Genomic DNA, 7309 nt, shown 5'->3' on the forward strand with positions numbered 1-7309 from the left:
CCATCAGCTCTGACATAAAGTTTAATGGGACCCTTATTGTATCCCTGGAAAGACTGTGCCCCCTTTGCGGAACAAGACCTACAATGTGGTGGACCTCAGAGATGAGGGAACAGAAAGCATAAAATCCCTGAATGGTCAACAGGGGTACTGTTAAGTGGGACCATGACTGCTTCCACTCCTCGGTTCTCAGACCTCTGTGTTCTTCCTGGTGAGGACACAGCACCATATTGGAGCCTTTAATACATACACTACATCTCTCAGGATGGCACTGCATCCTTTCAGAGTGTTGTCCCCAAACTAGTGCTTCAGCTGTGCCTTTAGAAAGCCAACCCGGGATTCTATGAAGTTGGCTTCTTTTGACTGGAGCCTATTATACAGAGTGAAGTAAGCCAGAAAGAAAAACACCAATACAGTATACTAACGCATATATATGGAATTTAGAAAGATGGTAATGATAACCCTGTATGCGAGACAGCAAAAGAGACATAGATGTGTAGAACAGTCTTTTGACTGGTGTCCTATGTTACATATTGACTTTCTCAGTTCTGTTTATGTACTAAAACTAATTTTTGACTTATTTTATTTGTTCCAAGGGCCAGGAGAGGGAGGAGAGAGGCCATGCTGGTTCATGGGAAGAATTTGGACTGTATTCAGTTCAGTTCGTTCAGTTCATTTCAGTCGCTCAGTCGTGTCCGACTCTTTGTGACCCCGTGAATCGTAGCATGCCAGGCCTCCCTGTCCATCACCAACTCCCGGAGTTCACTCAGACTCACGCCCATCAAGTCAGTGATGCCATCCAGCCATCTCATCCTCTGTCGTCCCCTTCTCCTCCTGCCCCCAATCCCTCCCAGTATCAGAGTCTTTTCCAATGAGTAAACTCTTTGCATGAGGTGGCCAAAGTATTGGAGTTTCAGCTTTAGCATTATTCCTTCCAAAGAAATCCCAGGGCTGATCTCCTTCAGAATGGACTGGTTGGAGCTCCTTGCAGTCCAAGGGACTCCCAAGAGTCTTCTCCAACACCACAGTTCAAAAGCATCAATTCTTTGGCGCTCAGCCTTCTTCACAGTCCAACTCTTACATCCATACATGACCACAGGAAAAACCATAGCCTTGACTAGACGAACCTTTGTTGGCAAAGTAATGTCTCTGCTTTTGAATATGCTATCTAGGTTGGTCATAACTTTCCTTCCAAGGAGTAAGCGTCTTTTAATTTCATGGCTGCAGTCACCATCTGCAGTATTGAACACTGTTAAAGATCCTTAAGAAATTGGGTAAACCACATATAGAAACTGTGGGAGAATACTTCAGCTCTCTGAAGAGCCTCTTGAGAAATCTGTATGCATGTCAGGAAGCAACAGTTAGAACTGGACATGGAACAACAGACTGGTTCCAAATAGGAAAAGGAGTATATCAAGGCTGTATATGGTCACCCTGCTTATTTAACTTCTATGCAGAGTACATCATGAGAAACGCTGGACTGGAAGAAGCACAAGCTGGAATCAAGATTGCTGGGAGAAATATCAATAACCTCAGATATGCTGACACCACCCTTATGGTAGAAAGTGAAGAGAAACTAAAAAGGCTCTTGATGAAAGTGAAAGTGGAGAGTGAAAAAGTTGGCTTAAAGCTCAACATTCAGAAAACAAAGATCATGGCATTTGGTCCCATCACTTCATGGCAAATAGATGGGCAAACAGTGGAAACAGTGTCAGACTTTATTTTTTGGGGCTCCAAAATCACTGCAGATGGTGACTGCAGCCATGAAATTAAAAGATGCTTAGTCCTTGGAAGGAAAGTTATGACCAACCTAGATAGCATATTCAAAAGCAGAGACATTGCTTTGCCAACAAAGGTCCGTCTAGTCAAGGCTATGGTTTTTCCAGTGGTCATGTATGGATGTGAGAGTTGGACTGTGAAGAAGGCTGAGCACCAAAGAATTGATGCTTTTGAACTGTGGTGTTGGAGAAGACTCTTGGGAGTCCCTTGGACTGCAAGGAGATCTAACCAGTCCATTCTGAAGGAGATCAGCCCTGGGATTTCTTTGGAAGGAATGATGCTAAAGCTGAAACTCCAGTACTTTGGCCACCTCATATGAAGAGTTGACTCATTGGAAAAGACTCTGATGCTGCAAGGGATTGGGGGCAGGAGGAGAAGGGGACGACAGAGGATGAGATGGCTGGATGGCATCACTGACTCGATGGACGTGAGTCTGAGTAAACTCCGGGAGTTGGTGATAGACAGGGAGGCCTGGCGTGCTACGATTCCTGGGGTCGCAAAGAGTTGGACACGACAGAGCGACTGAACTGAACTGATCACCATCATCATTAGTTGTCACTCTATGACACCTTAGTTTAATATGCAATAGATTTTCTAGGTAGTGCATGCTGTTTTGTATAAACATATATTTATACAAATATTTATACAAAAAATAGTCATTCTACCTATCAAAGAAATGCAGGAGACTGGCTACATATACAATTAAAATTACTTTAGCAAGAGCTGATCCATGTGGAATCACTGCTTAAAATGAAAAGGAAAGAAAGAAATTGTTATGATAACTGTGTTTTAACTTTATGTATCAATGACATATTTGTCAATCATATTGGTTTCCCATAGAGGAATAGAAAAGAAAATCAGATATGTCTAAAGAAATCAGAAATGTCATTTTAAGCAAATAAAAAAAACCCTGAGAATAGATTGCACAGTCTGTGAAAACAAGTACAAATTAAATACCTACTGAGTGCCTGGCTCCCTTATTTCACCTGCCTCCTGTGCTTAGTCAAAGAACCTCTCTCCTGTATTGTGAAGAATCTGAATTTCTGGCTCAGTATGACACTTGCAATCTATTTGGTTGAAAGAAGAGTAGCCATACTTTGCTAATTAAATGATGCATTTATTGTTTTGATTTGTGTGGTACCATCTCAGAGGGATTTGATTAGAGGGCTATTTGTGAATTTTATAAGGCCATATTCCTTATATCCCATTTGATGTATCGTTTAGGTATAGCATAGGCTACATCAGAATCTTTCCAGATTTTTCTCTGTAGAACAACAGTCTCATTTCTCATCATGGCTGGAATTAAAAAGAAAAAGAAATTATTGTTGGTATAAACTGAATAAAAGAACAACAAGTGATATCACCATATTACTCATTCATTTCTTAAATCTGACAACCTGAATTTACTGTCCCTTTATCCTTCCTCACTATCTGTCCCTTCACTGGTGCAGGATAGGGTGGCTTAGCCAACCAGAGCTGAAAAATGCCTCAAGGTTCATGTCACCAATAGAAAGGGAAAGTGGCCTGGTAAAAATAGCACAGACTGTGAAAAGCAAGTATAGTAAAATGTTTAATTTTAATACCTAGATGATGGGTGTGTTCAATATGTGATTCTTCCAATTTTTCTGTACATGTGAAAATTTTCATGATAAAATGTTAGTAACAAAAGAAAAGTGGCTTAGGTAAGATTAGGCCTGAGAATTGACCACAAAATGATAATGTGGAGGTAATCAGAGACGTCAGCAAGAGAAGTTTTTGGTGGAGTGGTGAGGATGCAAACCTGGTTGGCATGGATTTGAGAGACAGAGGAGAAAAAGAACTAGAGACAGTGAGTTTGAGCCACTCTTTTGAGGAGCTTTACTGTAAAGGGACAGCAAATTCACTGTAAATAGAGTAGCAGCGGGAGGGGACTGAGGGAAGGAGATGATGAGAGAAATGACATGTGCTTGTATGCAAATGGGAATGTCCTCCTCAAGGACAGGAGGGTGTCCTTGAGTTGGTGATGGGTAGAATCTTGTGCACAGGTGGAGGGGTTGGCCTTAACGTGGTAGCAACGGGCAGGAGTGCAGAGATGACTACAGATGCAGGTAGAAGGGGGAAGTAGCGCTGGGAGCTGGTGGAATTTCTCTTTTGACCTTTGGTATTTTCTTAGTGAAAGAAGAAACGAGATCATCACCTGGGTGTGAGGCTGTGGAAAATGTTAGGGATTTGAGGGGGCAGGAAAATATATTAGACTGTATTCTAGGAGAATGGGAGAGTAAATGGACTAGGGAAATGGAATAGTGTATGTTTTAGGAAACAAGTCCTGGAAATTGAGTTTCTGGGTCAAAAATTACATGCTCATTCTTTTCTCTTGATAGATATTGACAACGTACTACTATAAAAGTTAAACCCATTTGTACACCTACAACTGATATATGAGCTTATCTGTTCACCTGTTTCTTTGGCAACACAGTATGTTATCAAACATTTTGGTTGATAGTTGAAAACCAATATTTTAGTGTACTTTTATTTATATATCTCTTCTTATGCCTGAAGTAGGCATCTTTTCATATGATTAAAAGGTGAGAGGATTTTTCCAGGAAACTACCTCTCAATCTTTAGAGGTAAACAATTCTCTTTCATCTCTATGACTAAACTTATACTGAGCCCCAGAGCCCCAGACCACAGAAGGTTAGGGGCAGGAAAGATTTTAAAAGAGGTCTGGAGTTTTGTCCAAGCTCACAAGAAACAAGTGAGGGTTAGAAGAAGGACCATAAGCCAGGATTTCCAGTGTCCTGGTCAGGACTCAAGTTCTGTGGTCTTGGAGAAGACAAGTGATGAAGCATTCATACATGAGCTTTTGGAGGATGAATCAGTCCATGTGTTTGTGATGGATGAGGATGGCTGAGGAGCAGTGGTCTGCTCATAGCTGGCATTTAGCAAACATTCAGAAGGGAAAGAAGGGAGAGCTTTGCAGAACACAGCAGTGGCCTTCTGGCTCATTCAGTCAGTTCAGTTCAGTCGCTCAGTCATGTCCGACTCTTTGCAACCCCATGAATCGCAGCACGCCAGGCCTCCCTGTCCATCACCAACTCCCAGAGTTCACTCAGACTCACGTCCATCGAGTCAGTGATACCATCCAGCCATCTCATCCTCTGTTGTCCCCTTCTCCTCCTGCCCCCAATCCCTCCCAGCATCAGAGTCTTTTCCAATGAGTCAACTCAAGTGGTCTAATAGGTTCCAGGAGAGAAAGCCAAGACTGAAGGAAAAACTTGCAGAAGTGCACAGGACTGCAGTGTCTGACTATGTAATCTATGTGTTGCACAGAGGACCCTGGTGGGTGAGAGCCGGCAGGAAGGCCGGAAGATCAGCCTCGGATTCCATTTGCTGTGTCATGAGCCCACAGGCTATGCAAACCCAGAAAGGATTTGCATTTCTCCTATGTCCAGCCAGAGGGAGCTTTACCAATTTGTTACCCCAGAGAGACTTCATTTCCACATCCGTCTGTCCTGAGGGGGTGCCTTTCTCTAATTTGAATAAAAAGGCTGTGCAGCAAAAGGTCCCTGACAATGGCTGTGGGCCCTCACACACCTTCCCAGGCCCTCAAGTTCCAAGAATTGTGTGGAAAGACTGGAGTCAGGGCTAGCAGTTACACAGCTGTGGAAGGAGTTAAGAGGGAGGGGACTGAGTAGAGATAGGTTTAGGGAGATAAGGACATAACTTGGAATTATACAAGAAGCTGAAAATGTGCTTTTTCCATAGCCAAAATGCTGAATGTTAATAAAATTAATGTAATGTACTCCATATCCAGCATAATAATTTACTGTATTTACAAAATTATCAGAAACTATTCACATTGAATGTGTGCTGTCATTAACATGGAACATTAATAATAGACTCCATTTTGATATAGAGATTACCATGGATCCTGCCTAAGGATAATATGCAAATTGTGAAGTATTCCATATTTTTAATCTCATAATAGCCTATAATGGAATATAATCTGCAAAAAAACTGAATTACTATACTGTATACTTGAAACTAACACAATATTTTAAATCAGCTATACTTTAAAGAAAAAAAAAGAAGATTCCATTTGGTTTCTCATCTGCCTTGCTGTAGTACAGGTTAGGAAGCCTCTTCATCAGAAGATAAGAAAGTCAGTGCCAGGGAGGAACTAAGACTAACATAAATGATATTATATATTTATATATAATATATTATAAATTATTCTGCTATACAGCTATTCGTCACTTTGTAAGAAATTGAATCATTTTTGCATACATGTTGCATTATATGCAACATATGTCTCCAACAAATATTCATTTTCTTACTATAGCTTTTCAGGTGTTGGCTCCTCATTTGAGATAAACAGAATTCCCACTAGCATTTGAACAATAAAACCCAAAGTAAAACCAGAGACTTAAAGAAACTTGCTTTAAAGAAACTAGCTTTAAAGAAAGCTGTATCCTTGTAAATTATGTGTCTGGACTAATACCCTTTATCACCAAAACAAGTGCCTCAAATTACAATTAAAGTCATACAGCCATGTTCATATGATCTGCTTAAGAAGGAGGATTTTGTGTGTGCCAAGCAAAAATAGTCAAAGAAAATAAAGCAACAATCCTTAAAGAGAATATTCATCTTAAAGACATAGAAGATTATAGTACTTAATTTATGAGCAAATGATTATCTAATTTATTGTATTTTATAGACAGTGCTGATAGCCAATACACAGGCAAAGACAGAATCATATAGTATGTGAAAGAAGCCTAGTCCATATTTTCTTTTGAAATAACTATAATCTCACCGAATGTGAATATTGTATTGAGTTACCTGAGTACTTTGATGGAAATCCGCTCTGTTGATGACCGCTATTGTTTTCATTTGGTTTGGCCAATGACTGATCCAATTTTATGGGTGCTGCAAAATATTTGAGACGATTAACTGTCTTGAAAACCTCTAACAGTGAAAAATAATTACCCTTGTATACAATTTTACATCCCCTGTGGCTAATGTAACTTTTTAAGCCTACCAGTTGTTCAGTTAACTTTTACTCACCTGAATAAATCATGTTCAAATGAAGTGGACTTTCCATTAAAAATACAAAAATGAAAAGAAGAAAGAACATTGCAACTTTGTTCATTATCTAAATATTTTAACTCTTTCGTTATATGAAGAAAAGGGAGAGTTAAGTCTAATTCTCTGTCTTTTCTCTGGCCTTTGAACCAAGATCCTCTGCTGGCTTGACAACTCTGAAGAGAAGCCAGTAATATGAAGTCACTCAAATCATCATAATGGTATTACTCCACAGAATCAAGCCAGCCAATGGGGTGACTAAGAGAATGAAGGGGCGGGCCTAGAGGGCTGCTTAGAATGTAGTCCTGAGTGTGTAGGCATAGGGGTGAATTAAGACTAGATCTCTGCCCTCAGGGAGATTGTAGTTTAGTAACAGAAGGCAGACAAGATATTTATGACAATTCAGGATGACACTAATCACACAAATAAAATAGAGGAGACAGTAGAATATAAACAGGAGGGATTTGGTTAT

The 7309-nt window shown here is 40.3% G+C and overlaps 1 long non-coding RNA gene across 1 annotated transcript; it reads right to left on the bottom strand.

Moving 5' to 3' along the window:
* Positions 1 to 2885: 2885 nt before the first annotated feature.
* On the bottom strand, positions 2886 to 7001 carry LOC139181436 (uncharacterized). Its single transcript, XR_011565396.1, has 3 exons — positions 6820 to 7001; positions 6595 to 6681; positions 2886 to 3072 (listed from the first exon to the last, which is right to left on the bottom strand). It is a non-coding gene; the product is annotated as an uncharacterized lncRNA (long non-coding RNA).
* Between the last annotated feature and the right edge of the window lie 308 nt (positions 7002 to 7309).

The sequence above is a fragment of the Bos indicus genome, chromosome X, assembly GCF_029378745.1.
Source record: "Bos indicus isolate NIAB-ARS_2022 breed Sahiwal x Tharparkar chromosome X, NIAB-ARS_B.indTharparkar_mat_pri_1.0, whole genome shotgun sequence".
NCBI lineage: Eukaryota > Metazoa > Chordata > Mammalia > Artiodactyla > Bovidae > Bos > Bos indicus.